The sequence below is a fragment of the Aotus nancymaae genome, unplaced genomic scaffold (assembly GCF_030222135.1).
Source record: "Aotus nancymaae isolate 86718 unplaced genomic scaffold, 86718_ANA_hifiasm-v0.15.2.pri h1tg000010l, whole genome shotgun sequence".
Lineage (NCBI taxonomy): Eukaryota > Metazoa > Chordata > Mammalia > Primates > Aotidae > Aotus > Aotus nancymaae.
Window position 1 is genome coordinate 32,013,798 of NW_026988421.1, and position 19,850 is coordinate 32,033,647.

General features: G+C 39.7%; 1 protein-coding gene and 1 pseudogene across 2 annotated transcripts in view; both read left to right on the plus strand.

The window, feature by feature from the left end:
- HPSE2 (heparanase 2 (inactive)) overlaps positions 1 to 19,850 on the plus strand; it is a 766,947-nt gene that overhangs the window by 675,394 nt on the left and 71,703 nt on the right. The window lies entirely within an intron of this gene.
- LOC105708271 (60 kDa heat shock protein, mitochondrial-like) lies at positions 4,036 to 7,898 on the plus strand (annotated as a pseudogene).

The following is a 19,850-nucleotide window of genomic DNA, read 5'->3' on the forward strand; positions in this document are numbered from 1 at the left end:
AAGTGTAGGCCTGAAGAGGAGGTGAGCTCTTTACTTCAATAATAATAGATATCTTAGCATGTAGTTGACCCCTAGGGATTTGGTGAGACTGAACACATGGGTAATAGCCACCCAAAGTCTCACATGTAAACAAGGGAAAGGAATAAAGCTTCACGAACAGAAAGAACAGATAGCATGAACTAAGATAATACATAAAGAATAAACATCTGCAGTAATTATACAGTTAATTATTAATATGTGTATGAACAGTGTTCTCTATTCTCAATATAACTTTGTAGCAAGATTTCTGGTCTTATCTTTTTAATATTCCCAGGAATGCTGGGAATGTGTTTTCTTGAAATAGTTCATGTAACCAACCACCTGGAGAATTCACATTGTAGATGCTTTGAATCAGGTGTAATGTTAGTAATCTGAAAACAAGTGTGTACTTATGCATGTCAAATTAACTAAGAGATGGAAATAGCAATGAGGCTAATTGCAAAATATCAGAAATTCTAAAAATGATTATATCCTGCTTTGGAATTCAATTTAATCCAAGCAATTTTTATTAAGGGTCTTTTCCAGGCAAAACCATTTAGTGTGTGTCCTTTGAGAAACAAAAGGAAGAGTCAGAGATGTCTTGACCTTTGAGGCCCTTGCAGTCTAGTAGCTGATGGACAACTCTAATATACAGCAGGCTAAAATAAATGTTATAGAAGAGGCCGATGTGGGATGTCTTAGAGGTTCAAAGAAGAGAGATCATACTTCTTATATCAAATCTAAGACACTGTCAATTGAAGGGCACAAAATTATTTTATGCACCACTAAAAGAGAAAGAACTCTGATAATTAAACAATGATAGGCTGGGTGCAGTGGCTCATGCCTGTAATCCCTTTGGGAGGCCGAGGTGGGTGGATCACCTGAGGTCAGGAGTTTGAGACCAGCCTGACCAACATGGAGAAACCCTGTCTCTACTACAAATACAAAATTAGCTGGACATGGTGGCACATGCCTGTAATCCCAGCTACTCAGGAGGCTGAGGCAGGAGAATTGCTTGAACACGGGAGGCAGAGGTTGTGGTGAGCCAAGATCGTGCCACTGCACTCCAGCCTGGGCACCAAGAGCAAAACTCTGTCTCAAAAAAAGAAAAAAAAAAACATGTCATTGATGACAAGAGGCATTTCTTTTCTAGAGATGTTAAAAATGTGAAAAAAGTCATCATAGAATTGATGAAATGTAGTCGAAGAATTTTGAAAGGTTGAAATTATACAAAAAGTCCACCAAGTAGGTTCTTCTGTTTTTTATATGCTGTAGATACACAGATTCTTAGATCATTCACTTCCATGACTTCTGTCACGCCCTCTAGGATCATAACTCAGAAGGCTTCGTCTCCTGCCAGAATTTCTCTCCTAAAATGCAGACCCTTATATCCAACTTTTTACATTCATTTCTCTATCACTTATGTGCCAGGCACAGTTCTAAGTGCTTTATATTAAGTGCCATAAAAACCCTATGTATAAGTATTATAATTACTAAGATGATAATGATGATGATTATGATGATCTCCATTACACAGAGAAGCTAAGTAACTTATCCAAGTTCACACTTCTAGTAAGTGGCAGAACCATTTACCAGCTGCCTGTTTTCCCTTAAATATCCTACATTATTGAAATATCAACATATCCCAAAACTAGATTAATTTTTCCCCTATAAACATGCTTCTCCTTAGGTTTTGAAGCATCATCATCCTCACAGTCAGATCCCTCTCCCTCATCCACCACATCCAACTTATCGCTATGTCTGTCAGTTTCTTTCTTTTCCTTTCCCCACTGTCTTTGCCCTAGTTTAGTGTTTGCCAAATTTACCTGGTCATTAAAACCAACCAGAGAAAATGTATTAATGATAAAGATTCCTAGGCCCTTCTTCTGGGGTTTTTGATTCAATGATTTTGGCTAGGCTAGGATCCAGAAATATGTATTTTTAACAAGTACCTTAGGTGATGTTTATATTCAGGCAAGTTTGGGATACAGTGCTGTATCAATTAGGGTACTTTGATTACAGGCAACAGAAACCAACTTTGGCTAACTTAAGCAAAAAAGAAAAAAAGAGAGTTTATTAGAAAGATTTAGAAAGCACACAGACTATTTTAAAAAGCTAGGCAACCCAGAAAGGGTAGGAAATTGGATAACTCTGGGAATCCAGGGAGCAGGAACTAATGAACAGTCTCTTCAGAGGCTGCAATAGGGGTAAATAAGCCCCAGTCATTTTTCAGTCTTTGTGTCACTCAGTTTGCATCTCTGATTCCAGAGAGAGAACATTTGATTGGCTTAGTTTGGATCATACTCCTGCCCCTTGGTGGGAGGGCGGGGCATCTTTATTGACAGTCTCAACAGAACAGCATCCAGTAAGGAATAGATACTTTTTATAAAAGGAAAATGGGAGCACTGTTGTCAGAAGAAATGGGAGTTGATGACGGGCAGGCAAAAGCAGCAGATGTTCACTACAAACAACTCAAACACATAGTCCACGTCTTCATTCCCCTTCATCTAGAGAAGTATACATCCTCTCTAATCTCTCTTTTATGCAGCAGTGTCAGTGTGATCCGACAGTGCATACAACTGATTGTCTTACTTTCCTGATTGCAACTCCTAGCGAACCCAATCCCACATACAGAATAAAGATCAAGCTTCCCAACACGCCCACAGGGCCTGCAGTGAGCTGAACCCTGCATACCACTTCAGTCTCGTCTTTTGCTGCTTCCCCTCTCCCACCCCTTCACCCAATTCCCTTAAGTTTCCGTCATAAAACTATTTATAGTTCCTCAGATAGGCTCTACTGTTTGATGCCTTTGTATTCATTTATTCTTTTGTTCATCAGTGAATAGTTATGGAAGGCTCACCATAAGTCAGGCACTGGAGGCCCAACTGAGATCAAAACAAACTAGTCCTGGCCAAGTTCAGTGGCTCATGCCTGTAATCCCAGCACTTTGGAAGGCCAGGGTGAGAGGATCACTTGAAGGCAGGAGTTGGAGACCAGCCTAGGCAACAAAGCAAGACCCTGTCTCTTTAAAAAAAAATTAAGAAAGAATTAGCCAGGCATGGTGGCCTGCACCTGTAGTCCCAGCTATTGGGGAAGCTGAAGGAAGCAGGAGGACTGTTTGAACTCAGGAGTTCGAGGTTGCAGTGAGGCAGTGAACTATGACTGTGCCATTGCACTCAAACCTGGGTGACAGAGTGAGAACCCATCTCTACCAAAAAAAAAAAAAAAAATGCTAAGCATTAATAAGGATGGAAGGGCTTCCCTGAGAAAGGGATATTCAAGCTAAAGAAGTTTACTAGGCTGGGGGAAGAAAAGGAAGTTTCTAATAGAGGTAGCATGGGCTGTAAAGTGGCATTTTAAAGGAATGGAAACAAGGGCAGCATGACTGGAACACAGAGAGAGTATGGTTTGAGAAGAGGTACTAACAGCAATAGGTAAATCAAATAAAGTTTTCTTTTGAGGAAAAATGTTTAAACTTAAATAAGTTGAATTTTTAAGTGCAGCAAGAAATGCAAGTGTGAATGACCTCTACTGAGTTGGAAATACTAGTCTTTAGACTTTCTCAGATAGCAGGCCAGGGATATGATCTGGGAGTTAGCTGCAGAGCTGAACCGTGGGAGTAGGTGATATTGCTCAGGAATAGATCTGGTAGAAGGAGACCGAGAACAACTTGAGAAAAGACCACGTTTAAGAAAGATGTAGAGAAGGCTCACTCTGAGAGGTGGGAAGAGAATCACAGAAGGGAAAGAAAGAGAGTTTCAAGAAGGAGGAAGTTGTTGGTCAATGTTCAGTTGCTAGTAAATGCAGAGGTGTAGAAAAAGAGTGACCAAGAAAAGCTCTCACGTTTGCTAGTTGGAAGTCTACTAGTGATGAAAAAGAACACTTGGACCACATTGATTAGGTAGAAACAAGTGGGTAGGTGATTTTAAAAGGAGGCAGGGGCTTTGTTAAGAAGTTTGTCACTCATCGCTGACGACCTGCCTTGCCATGCGCACGCCCTACCACCGCCCCGCAGAAATGCTTCAGTTACCTACAGTGTGTCACCAGATGAGACCAGTGTCGAGGGTACTGGCTCCTCATCTCACTAGGGCTTATGCCAAAGATGTAAAATTTGTTGCAGATGCCCGAGCCTTAATGCTTCAAGGTGTAGACCTTTTAGCCGATGCTGTAGCCGTTACAATGGAACCAAAGGGAAGAACAGTGATTATTGAGCAGACAGGGAAAGTCCCAAAGTAACAAAAGATGGTGTCACTGTTGTAAAGTCAATTGACTTAAAGGATAAAAATAAATATATTGGAGCTAAACTTTTTCAAGGTGTTGCCAATAACACAAGTGAAGAGGCTGAGGATGGCACTACCACTGCTACTATACTGCCACACTCTACTGCCAAGGAAGGCCTCGAGAAGATTAGCAAAGGTGCTAATCCAGTGGAAACAGGAGAGGGTGATGTTAGCTGTTGATGCTGTAACTGCTAAACTTAAGAAGCAATCTAAACCTGTTACTTCACCCCTGAAGAAATTGTGCAGTTTTCTACAATTTCTGCAAACAGAGACAACGAAATTGGCCATGTCATCTCTGATGCAATGAAAAAGGTTAGAAGAAAGGGTGTCATCACAGGATGGAAAAACGCTGAATGATGAATTAGAAATTATTGAAGGCATGAAGTTTGATCCAGGCTATATTTCTCCATACTTTATTAATACATCAAAAGGTCAGAAATATGAATTCCAGGATGCCTATGTTCTGTTGAGTGAAAAGAAAATTTCTAATGTCCAGTCCCCTGTACCTGCTCTTGAAATTGTGAATGCTCATTGTAAGCCTTTGGTCATAATCATTGAAGACATCAATGGAGCAGCTCTAAGTACACTCATCTTGGATAGGCTAAAGGTTGGTCCTCAGGTTGTGGCAGGTAAGTCTCCAGGGTTTGGTGACAATAGAAAGAACCAGCTTAAAGATATGACTATTGCTACTGGTGGCGCAGTGTTTGGAGAAGAGGGGTTGACCCTAATCTTGAAGACATTCAGCTTCATGACTTATAAAATGTAGTGAAGAAATCATTGAGCAGTTAAATGTCACAACTAGTGAATATGAAAGGAAAAACTGAATGAATGGCTGGCAAAACTCTTAGATGGAGTAGCTGTGCTGAAGATTGGTGGGACAAGTGATGTTGAAGTGAATGAAAAGAAAGACAGTTACAGATGCCCTTAATGCCAAAAGAGCTGCTGTTGAAGAAGGCATTGTTTTGGGAGGGGGTTGTGCCCTGCTTCAGTGCATTCCAGCCTTGGACTCATTGACTCCAGCTAATGAAGATCAAGAAATTGGTATAGAAATTATTAAAAGAACACTCAAAATTACACAATGGCCATTGCTAAGAATACAGCTGTTGAAGGATCTTCGAGAGTTGAGAAAATTTTGCAAAGTTCCTCAGAAGTTGGTTATGATGCTATGAGTGGAGATTTTGTGAATATGGTGGAAAAAGGAATTATTGACCCAACAAAAGTTGTGAGAACTGCTTTCTTGGATGCTGTTGGTGTGGGCTCTCTGTTAACTACAGCAGAAGTTGTAGTCACAGAAATTCCTAAAGAAGAGAAGGACCGGAGAGATCCAAGATGGCTGATGATTAGCAGCTCGGGCACGTACCTCCCAGTGAAAGCGCAAAGAACGAGAGGACGCCACACTTATAGACGAATATTAGTTGCTCACGGACCAGGAGATTCCCAGTGGAGGAGCTCCACGGGTCGCCAGGGCGACTCTTGTGGCCGGCGTGGCACTTTTGCTGGTGCTTTAGCACGCCAGTTCTTGGTGCAGAGTCCGGAGATTCCGGGCAGAAAAGCACCATCAATCTTAACACCGCTGTTTTGGCCGGCTCAGTGGATTGCTCAGATTTCGGCGCAGGGAATCAACAAATTGGACGTCAGAGACCCAGTTAGAAAGTCAGTAATTATAAAGACGACAGACGGACAAATATAAAATGAAGGGAAGAAACCAGCGTAAAAAGGTAGAGAATACTCAAAATCAGAATGCCTCTCCCTCTACAGGGGATCGCAATTCCTCATCAGTAACGGAACAAGGCTTAATAGATTACACGTGTGTTCCAATAACAGAAGCAGGTTTCAAAACGTGGGTGATAAGAAACTTCTGTGAATTAAAAGAACTTGTTCTAACCCAATGCAAAGAAACTAAGAACCTTGAAAAAAGGTTTGACGAACTGTTAACGAGAATGGACAATTTAGAGAAGAATATAAGTGAATTGATGGAGCTGAAAAACACAACACGAGAACTTCGCGAAGCATGCACAAGTTTAAACAGTCAAATTGATCAAGCAGAAGGAAGGATATCAGAAGTCGAGGACCAGCTCAGTGAAATGAAACGAGAAGACAAGAATGCAGAAAAAAGGATGAAAAGGAATGAGCAAAGTCTCCAGGAAATATGGGACTATGTGAAAAGACCTAATTTACGTTTGATAGGTGTACCTGAATGTGATGAAGAGAATGAATCCAAGTTGGAAAATACTCTTCAGGATATCATTCAGGAAAATTTTCCCAACCTGGCAAGGCAGGGTAATATTCAACTCCAGGTAATACAGAGAACACCACAAAGATATTCATCAAGAAGACCAACCCCAAGGCACATAATTGCCAGATTTATTAGGGTTGAAATGAAGGAGAAATTACTAAGGGCAGCCAGAGAGAAAGGTCAGGTTACCCATAAAGGGAAACCTATCAGACTTACAGCAGATCTCTCAGCAGAAACCCTACAAGCCAGAAAAGAGTGGGGACCAATATTTAACATCCTTAAAGAAAAGAACTTTCAACCCAGAATTTCCTATCCAGCCAAACTAAGCTTTATGAGCGAAGGAAAAATTAAATCTTTTGCGAATAAACAAGTACTTAGAGAGTTCACCACCACCAGGCCTGCTTTACAAGAGCTTCTGAAAGAAGCACTATACATATAAAGGAACAACCAATATCAGCCTTTCCAAAAATATATCAAAAAGCAAAGAACTTTAACACAATAAAAAATTTACATCAACTAATGGGCAAAACAGCCAGCTAGCATCAAACGCCGGTATTAAACTTATATATATTTTAATTGGATAAAAAGCCAAAACCCATCGGTATGCTGCATCCGGGCCCATCTTACATGCAACAATACACAAAGACTCAGAGAGAAGGAGGAAGATTTACCAATCTAACAGAGAGTAAAAATAAACTAATAAACAAAAAGCAGGAGATGCAATTCTCGCCTCTGATAAAGTAGACTTTAAAGCAACAAAGATCAAAAGAGGCGAGGAATGACATTACATAATGGCAAAAGGATCAATGCAACAAGAAGAGCTAACGATTCTATAGATCAACGAGATAGAAAATTAACAAGGATATTCAGAACTTGAACTCAGACCCGGAACAAGTAAACTTAATAAACATTTATAGAACTCTCCACTTCAAATACACAAAACATACATTACCACCTCACACCTATTCCAAAGGTGACTATATAATTGGAAGTAAATCACTCCTCAGTAATCGCATAGCATTTCATAGGTTTAAATTAAATATTGGTTGGCTGTTTGTTTGTTATCTTCTTCCCTTATTCCTTCCTGACTACATCATTAAGTATAATTATCAGTATAAAAGAGGTTTTCAATACCTATTACTAAATTGCATTCTAGCCTGGGCAAGAAAGCAATACTCCCATTCTCTCTCCCTCTTTCTTTTCCTTCTCCCTCCTCCCCATTCTCTCTCTCTCTTTCTCTTCCTTTTTCCTCCTTCCTATTCTCTCTCTCTCTTTCTCTTAAAAAAAAAAAAAAAGAAGAGAAGGACCCTGGAATGGGTGCAATGGGTGGAATGGGAGGTGGTGTGGGAGGTGGCAAGTTCTAACTCTTGGAATAGTGCTTTACCTTTATTAATGAACTGTGGCAGGAAGCCCAAGGCAGTGTTCCTCACCAATAACTTCAGAGAAGTCAGTTGGAGAAAATAAAGAAAAGACTATCTGATGTTTAAGAAATCACTGTAATCATCAGTTACTGGTTTCAGTTGACAAAATATATAATGGTTTACTGCTATCCATGCCTACAGATGATTTATTTTGTATTTTTGAATAAAAAGAATTTGTACATTCCTGATACTGGGTACAAGAGCCATAAACCAATGTACTGCTTTCAACTTAAATCACTGAGGCATTTTTACTACTATTCTGTTAATAGTAGTAAAAATAGTAACATCACGTGTCCCACCAACCTTCAGCTTGCCACCCCCCGATGAAGAGTTAAGCAACCCTTTTGTGGAGAGTGAGAATAATTGTGTACAAAGTAGAGAAATATCCAATTATGTGAAAACCTTTGTGTAATAAAAATTTCTTTAAAGTTAAAAAAAAAAAAAGAAGTTTGACAGTGCTGCAAGGGAGACCCACAGTACTGTAGCAGGATAAGGAAATAGGTTTTTAAAATGGAATTTTGAAGTGGCAAGGGAAGAGACTTAATGGAAAAAAGTCAAGATATAAGATGCACATAATTAAAGTCAACATCTGAAGGAGGCCAGAGGAAAGAGGACCTTTAACAAATATGACATGTATCTTCATTCTCAGCAATGGAGGAATAATAATAATAGTTATTTGTAGTTTTGTGGACTATCAGGTTCTATTCTAAGTAATCTAGAAGTATTTAATTTAATCTTATCAACAACTATATAAGGTAAATACTATTGATTTCCTCATTTTACAGATGAAAAAACCGAGGCTCAACTTTTTTTTTAGCCCAATGTCTCAAAGACAGTAAGTGGTATAAGCAGAATTTAATTCCAGGTAATTCAATTCTAGAATTTCTACTCTTAACCAGTATACTGTAAGATGATAAAGATTTTGAGGTTGCTGGAACGGAACCTTAGCATGAGTACTTTAGGATACTCATATCAGATGACATACAGCTTTGTAGGAAAATAGGACTTGGGCAAAAGAAGGTGCGATTGTGGGACTCTGTGGGAACAGGGATGATTTGGGAATCTGTCGTGTGAGAGATTCAATGGGGATCTAGTATAAGATGAATCGAAAGATTGATCCTCTTATCCGCCACAGTGAGAGAAATATGAGTATCACAGTAAGATTAATATTCTTGTTTTTCTTGACCCTTTGAAGATGCTAGATGCTGAAGAACTTGGTTGTAGAAATAAGGGCAGGGGGAATGGGCCTAATGTCTCAGTTTCCAAGTGTGTTCCTGTGCAGTTCCTACTATGGAATGCCTATGTCAGTGCTCAGAGGAGCTCTTGTTTTCCTTACCTAAAGGTTGAAAAGACATTCATTTCTGAATTTCTTTTTTTTTTCTTTTTGAGATGGTGTCTCACTCTGTTGCCCAGGCTGCAGTGCAGTGGTGCTATCTCTGCTCACTGCAACCTCTGCCTCCCGGGTCCAAGTGATTCTTCTGTCTCAGTCTCCCGAGTAGCTGGGATTACATGAGCACAACGCCACACCCAGCTAATTATTGTAGTTTTAGTAGAGACAGGGTTTTGCTACATTGGCCAGGCTGGTCTCGAACTCCTGACCTCAAGCAATCCTCCCACCTCGGCCTCCCAAAGTGCTGGGATTACAGGCGTGAGCCACCGTGCCCAGCCTCATCACTCGATTTCTGAAAGTATACAAGGAAATAGAGGGGAAAAGAAATTTGCCTACCCACTGTCAACAATACACTTTTTCTGTCTAGCACCATTTACTAAGTCATCAGAAAATCAGGATTACAACCAAAGTTTTATAAGAGCTATTAGAAGTGAGTAATATGTTCTTCTCTGTGACCATAAGCTTTGTTCTATTATGGAATATGTGACTATCATTATTTATATATTATAGTTATTTATGGGCATTTTTGTCCACCTATGAGACCATCAGCTTTGGCAGACAAGGCTATGTGTTTTCTGTATCTGTATTTCCAATGCCCAGATACTGCCTGGAATCTCATAAATATATTATTCATATTTAAATTGAATTATTGTAGAAGAGAGAGACCTCGTCCTCAACTTCTTGAAATTTTGTCTAGTTTAAGTAGTTCTGAATTTAAATGAATGCTTATACAGGGACAAATCAGTTTTAATATTTTCACTTGAGTTTTTTAAGTAGTTTGTGAAGACAATTGCAGTGTTTTAATAAATAGATAGAAAGAACCTAAGTGCCATGAGGAGAGTGCTATTGTCTGTCCTTTTCCCCCTGTATGCCAAGTATCTATCACAGGGCCTGGCACAGAGTATATGCTCACTGTGTATGTTATTGGCTGAATGATTGGTTAATATCTCAGAAGAATAAAAGAGTGATTTGTTACTTTGTTTTTGCCCCCACACTGTATTCCTCTCACCTGCAGGTAGAATGGCTAAGCCTGTATATTCAGATTTCTAGACCCCTGTGTCCCTAGTGTTGTTTGAAGACTTTTTGTTTCAGAGCAAAAAAGAAGTTGATGTTCAGAAGAAACCCTCCACCAAGACTGGTTCTTTGATTGAAAGGGGCAGAGCTGGCACTGAGAGATAGATAGGAGGGTAGAAACAAGTCCATTGAAGGCTGGCAGCCCTGGCTAGCTCCTCACAGAGCTCTGTGTGGGAACAGAGCTTCTGATGGAGTAAATGTGAGAGCCTTGGTAATTCTTCCATTTGGAATTTGTCATATGCAGTACATTTCAGAAGAACAAAGGTCACCTTTTAAAAATTAAATTTTAACAATGAAGCACTAGAGTCACAGTGTAAGGACAGCATAAAGTTAAAGGCTTTTTAATTATAATTGAAAAGAGAAAAACTTTTTACAACTACAAGGATTCTAAACATTTACCCCACTCTAATTTATTACATTAAAATCTGTTTTTTAATTATAAGAAGAGAATTAATGAATAATTCTCTATCTAATGAGTCATCTGAGTCCTAAAGATTATTTTAAAAAGAAAAGCTATTTCTCTTCCTCACATTATTCTTGATTTTCCTTTTTTATTTGATACAGTTTATAGTATAGTTCTTAAGTTCACACAATCTCAAATTTAATTATCCTCATATTTCCTCTTTACATCTAGAGTCCAATTATGTTATGGTGGATGCATTTGAAATGGCTCTTCACTTCAAATTTGCTGTTTCCTGACTGTATTCTAAGTCTTAATGTGCTATGGATTAGTTGCTTTTGTTTACTTAATTTTCTTGCTGTTTAACCTTCTCTCCATCTTGCAAACTATATTTCCAGAGAGCAAGCATTATCTATTTCAGTTATTTATGTACTTTTGAAGAAGTTTATGTTTTATATCTTTGACTTATTACTCCAAGATGCTCTGGATTCTGTTCTCTATTCATGTAGTCTGTTTTTCAAAAATGATTCTTTTGCTCTGTTCATATGCTCTTGATTTTCTAAAAAATGTGTTTAAGACGCACTTGTAAATGGCTTTAGAGAATGCTCAAACCACCTATAATTGCATTTGGCCTACTACATCTTTAGGGTTCCACAATGGTCAAGGTCATGAGCCCTTTAGCTCATGGGCCAATTTATGTCACACCATTTACAGATCACAGACCTTGCTCAAAATTCACACAAATGTAGATTTTCATGCCCAAGAGAAACTAGGAGAAAACATATGTATGAATATATGCAAATCCCACCCTATTGCTAAAAAATGGTTTAATGTATATGCTCTGCCATTGGTGGTCTATTCAGGCAACAAATTTAGTCATTTATTCCACAAAAATTTTTGACCTCCTACTATGTTCCTAGCATTCTTTTAGTTACCAGGGATACACAATGAACAAAAGAGACCATTTCTATCCCTATTCAGAACCACTGACTCATACCAACTTTATTTTTATGTGCAGAAACTGAGACCCAGAATGTGTAAGTGGCTTATCCCAAGAAATACTGCTGTCACTGACCAGGCAGAGCCTGAAACCCCAGTTCCCTCCTTCTCCACTCAAGGGCTATTTCTCCTATAGTGCCTTCTCTTAAAGATGAAGGAAGACTGCTGAAGGGTGCGGGGATAATGGCAGAAGACAGACGAGGAAAGGTGTGCCTAAGGTGGAGGTAAACCCAGGAATGAGCATGGAAGTTAAAAGAAGAGTCAAAGTGCTTATGGCAAAATGCCAAGAAACTGAAAGAGGCAGAGGTGTGCGAGAAAGAGAAGAAAACAAATCCAATTAGAGGGAGAGTGAAGAAAGGTGGTATAGGGCAGAGAGAGCCAGGAACAAAGAAAGGAGATACAGAGAGGGTAAGAAAGAGGTAGGTGAGGAAGTCCATGAAGCAGAATGCCATCCACACTTTTCTAATAATCTGAGTAAAATGCTAAAAATAGGATCATACAAACAGCTTTCTTAACATGCTCTTTTTATTTATTTTTTTTTTGAGACTGAGTCTCGCTCTGTCTCCCAACCTGGAGTACAATGGCGCAATCTTGGCTCACTGTAACCTCTGCTTCCCAGGTTCAAGCAACTCTCCTGCCTCAGCCTCTTGAGTAGCTGGGATCACAACCACATCCGGCTAATTTCTGTATTATGAGTAGAGACAGGGTTTTGCCATGTTGGTCAGGCTGCTCTCGAACTCCTGACCTCGGGTGATCCACCCACCTCGGCCTCCCAAAGTGTTGGGATTACAGGCGTGAGCCATTATGCCTGGTCTCATAACATGCTTTTTAAGGAAGGGTAACCTGACTGTTAAATATTGTGGAGTTGATTTGTTAACAAAATGGTTTGACAAGAGATAACCAAAAACTGATTTGAACCTCTTTACCACTTTCCTGAGCCTAATATTAAGCAGTCACCTGTTGCCTTGCCCCATGTAATTCTGGAGAACAGTATTCTGATTTCTGTTTGGTGCTGCTGGGAGAGAACTAGCCTATGTTGCAGGGTACCTGTGGACAACTTAGACAAGATGTGTCAAAGTACTTGACAAAACACATGAATCCATCTGCTGTGGCCCCATAAGTGTCTTCGCTGTCCCCACAAATGGATATGCTTATGCCTCTGTTCACTTGTATCCCTGAAGGACTACTCAAACTTTGCACTTCTTCCATTAAGCTAAACAAGCAGTTCTCTAGAGATGATTATATGTCCTTTATTTGGAAACGCTGACGCAAAATCAAAAGCCACATTAATTACGTAGGATCTAGGTCAGTTGTTCTGAAGCTTGGCTACACATTTAGAATCATCTGGGGAGCTTCAAAAAAATCCAATTCCCAGACAGCAAAAGCAGAATTGGCAGGGAGTGGGGCTTAGGTCCCATTTATCAGTATTTTTTAAAGCTCCCCAGAAGATTCCAGTGTATAGTAAGATTGAAAACCACTGACCTAGGCCTCTTAATGAGATATTCTGGGGGACATTCTATAGACATAGAGAATAAATAACTGCCTTGCTTGCTCTCAGCTGCTCCAAGAAACTAGTGTAAAATACTAATAAATACGTTCCTAAATCTACTAGTAATATTAGATAAACCTAGTTTCAGGAAGGTTCAAGATTGTCAGGACCCACAAAAAGATGAAGAAAGCCCAATAGAAAAGGAGACTACTAAATGCTTGACTTTGAGCCACTGTTATTTCTGAATTTCTGCCTACCTCTCTGGCTATACTTCATTTGCCTTTGTAAGCTCTTCTTCCTCTATCCATCTATAAATATCACTATTCTTCAAGGCTTTTTCCGAGGCCTATTTCTTTTCTTATTCTGCTTATATCCTATATCAGCTCATCTACTCACAAATCTCCAATTATTATCTATTTGTCACTCACAAATACATATGTCTTGGCCATTTCTCTCTTCTGGCCTTTAGATTTCAATTGGATGTTTCACAGGCACATTTATCTAAATGAAGCTCAACATCTCCATTCCCCTACCTCTCCATTCCCTTGCTATAAGTTGAATCTTCTCTAGTGTCCATATCTAAACAAATGGCATCACTATCACACAATCGCCTGAGTTAGAAACTTAACTTACCGCTTCATCTTACTCCCCAAGTCCCCTTAACTTATTTCTGCCTCTCTTTCAATCTATTTTCTATACTGAGGTCAAAATTATTTTCTAAAAATCAGTGCTTGTTAACACCTTCTTAAAACCCTCTAATTCATTGCCTCTGGAATAAAATTCAGATTTTTAAAATGGGCCACAGGGACCTGCATGATTTGACCTTTATCCACATCTCCGGCCCCATCTCCTGCCATCCGTCTTCTTACACTCTGTTCTTCAGACAAACTGAACTTATTTTAGTCCCTTGAACATGGTTTATTTGTTTTCCTCTGAGTAAACTCTCTTGCATTCATTGCTGCAATCCCAGTGCCTACCATAGTCCCTGGTACAGAGTTAGCACCAGGAAGCATATGTGGCACGTGTGTGCATGAGTGAGAGAGTGAATATGTACTTAAAACCTTAGATGTTCTCTTTCCTGGCAGTGAGCTAATTCTCCTGCACAAATCTGTTGATTGAGGGCTCTGAAGCTTCTCTGGCCTTACCTGACTCTGTTTCCTTTGGCCTTAGATGGGAAACATGACTCTGGACCACTATTATATTGACCTCACTACTTCCTGATATCTCCCCATCAACCCTGACCTTCCCCTTTTTTCCCTATCTCTGGTAACCAGATTCATCCGCAGTTCACTTTGCCTTCACAGTTCAGAAGGAAGGACCATCAGGATTATTTGTTCACATCAGAAGTACTCTCTCTTTCCAGCATCACCTCCATGGTTTCCACCTCGCCTGCTTCAGTAGCAGTTTTGTTTGGGCTCCCCACTAACCTAAAATAAAGCAGTAAAGAAATAGTTGTGTCTATAATGGTCTTTCTAATGATAATCTGAAAATATCCTCTCAGCTCCGCCATGACTCTGATTTTGATTCTCATTGAGCCTTTAATTTTGTAACAAGTGGGACTTTTCTGTTGTCCATTCCACCTGAAGCCCCAAAGCTGGGGTCAATGGGTATAAAGTGCCCATGTATCTTAAAGAGAAGTTAGAGCTAACCTGTCCATGCAGGACTTCCTAAAGGGTAGCTCCAAAACAGCTCTGGACCCAAATGAGATTGGACCTATTGCCCATCTCCTGTCTGCATGTAAGAGGGGACTGGGAGGTTAATAAGAGAGAAGTTCAGTTTGTGTCTGTGTCTGAAGGGAGTTGTGTCAGCCTGGCAGTAGGAATAGGAGGAAGGCTCTTCTCCTCTCCAAGCCCAGTGATCGGGCTCCTTGGCCCCAGAAACACTCTAGGGTATCAAGAGTTCTTGGGAAGGCTTGCTATGTGCTGAAGTTTGGCAGGCACAGAGCCTGGTGCCTGGTTTTCATCTAGAAAGGTTTAATGAAGAGGCAGGCTGGAACTGTCCCTAACAGTTGAATGAGGTGAGAGGACTATTGTATTATGAAATTACATCTCTACTGAGGGCAGAACAAAGATGCCTCTGTCTCCTGGGCTACAGTAGTTACCACAGCAGGTAACCAAGTTTTCAGTTATCTTTTCTTTGTTTTTGTTTTTGTTTTTTGAGACAGAGTCTCGCTCTGTTGCCCAGGCTGGAGTGCAGTGGTGCAATAGCTCACTGCAACCTCTGCCTCCCAGGTTCAAGCAATTCTCCTGCCTTAGCCTCCCGAGTAGCTGGGACTACAGGTGGGTGCCACCACGCCTGGCTAATTTTTGTATTTTTGGTAGAGACGGGGTTTCACCATATTGGCCAGGCTGGGCTTCCAGTTATCTTCAAAGAATTATGCCCCAGCAGAAAGAGGCTGAGATATATTTCAACAGTATACACTTAGAGGAGTTTTTTTGTTTTTGTTTTGTTTGTTTGTTTGTTTGAGACGGAGTCCCGCTCTGCTGCCCAGGCTGGAGTGCAGTGGCACAATCTCAGTTCACTGCAACCTCTGCCTCCCAGGTTTAAGCAATTCTCCTACCTCAGAGGGTGAACAAAATACCACCACCAGTCAATAAGGATGGTTGTCCCAATTATACCTTTTTTCTTTTCCTCTGCTTTTTCAGGAATTGGTAGGGGAGAGGATTAAATAAAAAGCAAACAAAAATATGTAGTCTCTCCTCTCATTGCAGTTTTCTGATTTATGTCAAGCCTAAATTGTCAAAGATGTAAATGAAATTGGATGAAAAACTAATTTTGATAAAAGATTGCCTGGACTTTTTTAAATATGAAAATGTTCATTATTATCTAAAAGCTAAAAAGTCTGCTTTGAGAAAACATTCACTGATAGGAAAGCAAGTTTCAAAGACAATAGTATAAAAATAGTATAAAGTAGTTTTCTGCAGGTAACCCACAAAGTTGAATCCTTTCACTTGCTCTCCTAACATCTGAGAGGCAGGTGGAAGGGAAGGATGACCTCACATATGAAGTAAGCTTAGGAGGTAATATGCTAACTTTTTATCAAACATCTTAGAACTTGTATACCCAAATGAAGAAAGTTTTCTTCAAAAAAACTACTTCAGAAGGCTCTATAGTTCTTTTACTGATGTTGCCTTTGCTGAAAATATCTGGAAATACCTCTTTATGAATTGCTCTCTGAGAGCATAGCACGTTCTTTGGTACCTTATCCATCACTAATCTTATCTGTTAGTGGTAAGTTGGATTTTTCAAAATAGCCAGAAGTTATGTGGTGCCAAAACTAATGAATAGGCTGGGTGCAGTTGTTCACACCTGTAATCCCAGCACTTTGGGAGGCTGAGGCGGGCTGATCATGTGAGGTCAGGAGTTTGAGACCAGCCTGGACAACATGGTGAAACCCTGTCTCTACTAAAAATACCAAAATTAGCAGGACATGGTAGCACACACCTGTAATCCCAGCCACTTGGGAGGCTGAGGCTGGAGAATTGCGTGACCCTGAGAGGCAGAGGTTGCAGTAAGCAGAGATCACACCACTGCACTCCAGCCTGGGCAACAAGAGTAAAACTGTTAAAAAAAAAAAAAAAAAAAAAATATATATATATATATATATATATATTTAATAAAGTGAATAATTAAACTGGGACATTTCAGTTGGGATGAAAAAAATCTCAGGTTATGACTATGAGGCAGATTTCTTCCATGACTTTTATTGGCTCAAAAGACAATTCAAATGTAAATGTCCAAATGCTTATGAGTCATAGCAGTGTTATTTGAAGCACCAAGTGGGAAGGAACTTTAAGAATCAAATTGTCCTCCATTTCCTTGTAGGATAAAACAGACAGCAGTTGTCAGGTCTTCAGAGCAGATGCCACCCATTCCTCCATATCATAGTTTTTGCCAGTTCTCATTGTGATGTCCTAGCACTTAACACTTACGTCTAAACCCTATTTCTGTTACTTTTTAAACTATAAATTTCTTATTGTCCTGAAAGGCTAAGTCATCTCCCAGCCTCCTTTCCTTCAGACAAAACAACAAGCACAGTTGTTGGATACCAACAAAAAGCCTGGTTAATTGCTCTCTGAGGACCAAGTGAAAACTGTTTCACATCAGTAGAAAAAAATGAAAATGGTCATTTTGAAATTCAGATGACTATTAATGACCAACAAAATCAGTATGTTCTCCATCTGCATTTAAAGTCCCCATGAAAGGGTTCTCACATTGGCTTTCATTGTTCTGTCCAGTTTTCAAATTTCCAGATCCTACCAAAGTCTGCCGGACAGCTTCCCAACTTCCTCCATTACTTGGGGTGAGCAGTATTCACTGAGCTATCCCAGGTTTCATGCTTTGTTTCAGGAAGTAGTCTCCCTGAGCTGACCCCATTGCTGGAGTGATCTAAGGTTTTCTCCCTTCCTGAAGAACAATCAGAACCACCTCTGAAAAAAAAAAAAAAAAAAAAAAAATCAGACCCTAATTTCATCAAAGAGTTAACTGGTGTTTGGAACTATACAGGTCTATTCAATATAAAAAACATATGTTTAAAATTGACATTTGGACCAATTTTTGCATCCATTAGATCCCAGATTTAGAAGAATTGCATGTGATTAACATTACGAAACATAAACACTGTGTTCCAGTGACTCAAAAGAAAGCCAGGAAATTTTTTATTAAGGCATTATTATATCTTCAGAATGTCCCATTGTGACTTCCATAAATACCTCCAAAAGCCTACCTTCTATAAAATTCTACTTTACGCTGCTTAAGCCTCAAATTATGGTGATGCTTCCTGACATCTCAGCTGCTTCATATGCAGTCCTAGCCAATGGCTGAAATCTTTATTGCCCACACTGCCCTTGAATGCATCCAGCTTTGTAGCAGTCAAGGCAAACCAGCTGGAAAGGGGTACAAGTAGGATTAAAAGACTCACGGAACATTGGAATTAGAAGGGATCTTAAGAGATCATCCAGTCTCTACAACTGAGAAAACTGAGGCTCCAAGAAGGGGCATGTCTAGTTCTAGTTCCTCAGTGAATATCAAAATAGAAAGGGATCAAAGTAAGCCCAGAACATCTGTTGAAATGGAAATAGGCTCAGATCCATGAAAGAGAAAGAATCAGGTCAGCACTCATCCCTGAAAACCAGTAAGGCCAGAGCAATAAAGGCCAAATAGACAAATGAAAGGAAGCTTTTCCAGAGTCTGCAGTCTGTTCCCTGAATCCCAGAGAGAGAGAGAGAGAGAGAGAGAGAGAGAGAGAGAGAGAGAGAGAGAGAAGGCTATTGTTCTGGCCTCTGAAAGGAAAGATAGGGGCTAAAAAAGCCAATTACACCTGTGAAGAATCTTTTGAAATCATCTTCTCCTGCCCCTTTATTTTATACAAAAGAAAATTGCAGCTCCAGAAATTATTATTGAACATTAATAGTGACACACTTGGACTAAAACTCTGTAACTTCAACTTCCAGTCTGGTCTTCTTTACATTATGCTACAAGAGCTAATATTATTAAGTGGGTATTATGTATCAAGCACTATAATAATAATGCTTTACCCAAATGTATTATTTAGTCCTCTCAGTAACCCCCTGAGGTTGGGACCTTTATCATCTTTTTCAGATAAGTAAAGTGAAGCAAAGGGTGCTTAAGATGTGGGCCCAAGATCACAAAGCAGACGCAGAATTCAACCCAGGCTGATTCAAGGGTCCACGGATTTCCATTTCCAGCTCCCTCAAGAGGCAGTTCGAGATTTCTGTGCTGGTCCTTTCTGTTGTAGGATCTGATGTACCGTCTCCTCTATTTTTGAAGCTTCGTATGTAACAAACAATTTGGGGGGGGTATTGAGGAAATACTAGAGACTCCCAACATAGGAACAGGAGAGTTTTCTTTCCCAAACTCTCAAAGAGCTTCTCAGCCATAGTAATAGATTCGGAGCCTGCCTTGTTAAACAGCCAAACATTGCACATGCCCTGGCTTAGGAAGGGCCCTCTTGAAATCCAGATAAAGAGTTCTGAATTAAACACACAAAAGAAATAGAAATAAAGACCTTCTAGGGCTGATTTACCTTAAAATACATTTACTTGGTTTAAATGTCAATATAAAAAAACAACTAGCACTTATGGAGTACTCACATGTATTAATTCGTTGAATTCTCACAACAACTCTATGCATTTAGGTATTATTATGATCCCCATTTGTGAATTAGGAAAACTGACACACAGAGAGATAAAGTAACTTGCTAAGGGTCACACAATTGGTAATCAATGTGACCGGGGGGCTTCCCATGTTAAACTTTCATCTTAGGTGTCCAGAAAAATAGCTACTGTCTTTTTTTTTTCTTGTGCTACCACTAGACCGTATGTAACTATTGTCTTTCTTATGTAACAGGATATAAGTTAAAAAATTAAAAAGCCCACATTGCCTGATAAGGCTGATGTATGAGAAGATGAGAAATATAAGATGGAGCTTGTTGCCCTACATCTGAAAAAATGAACATCTTTCCCTAGAAAGACCTTCTTTGGACTCTTAAGCCATGAGGATTACTTGTGGGTTCTCCCCATT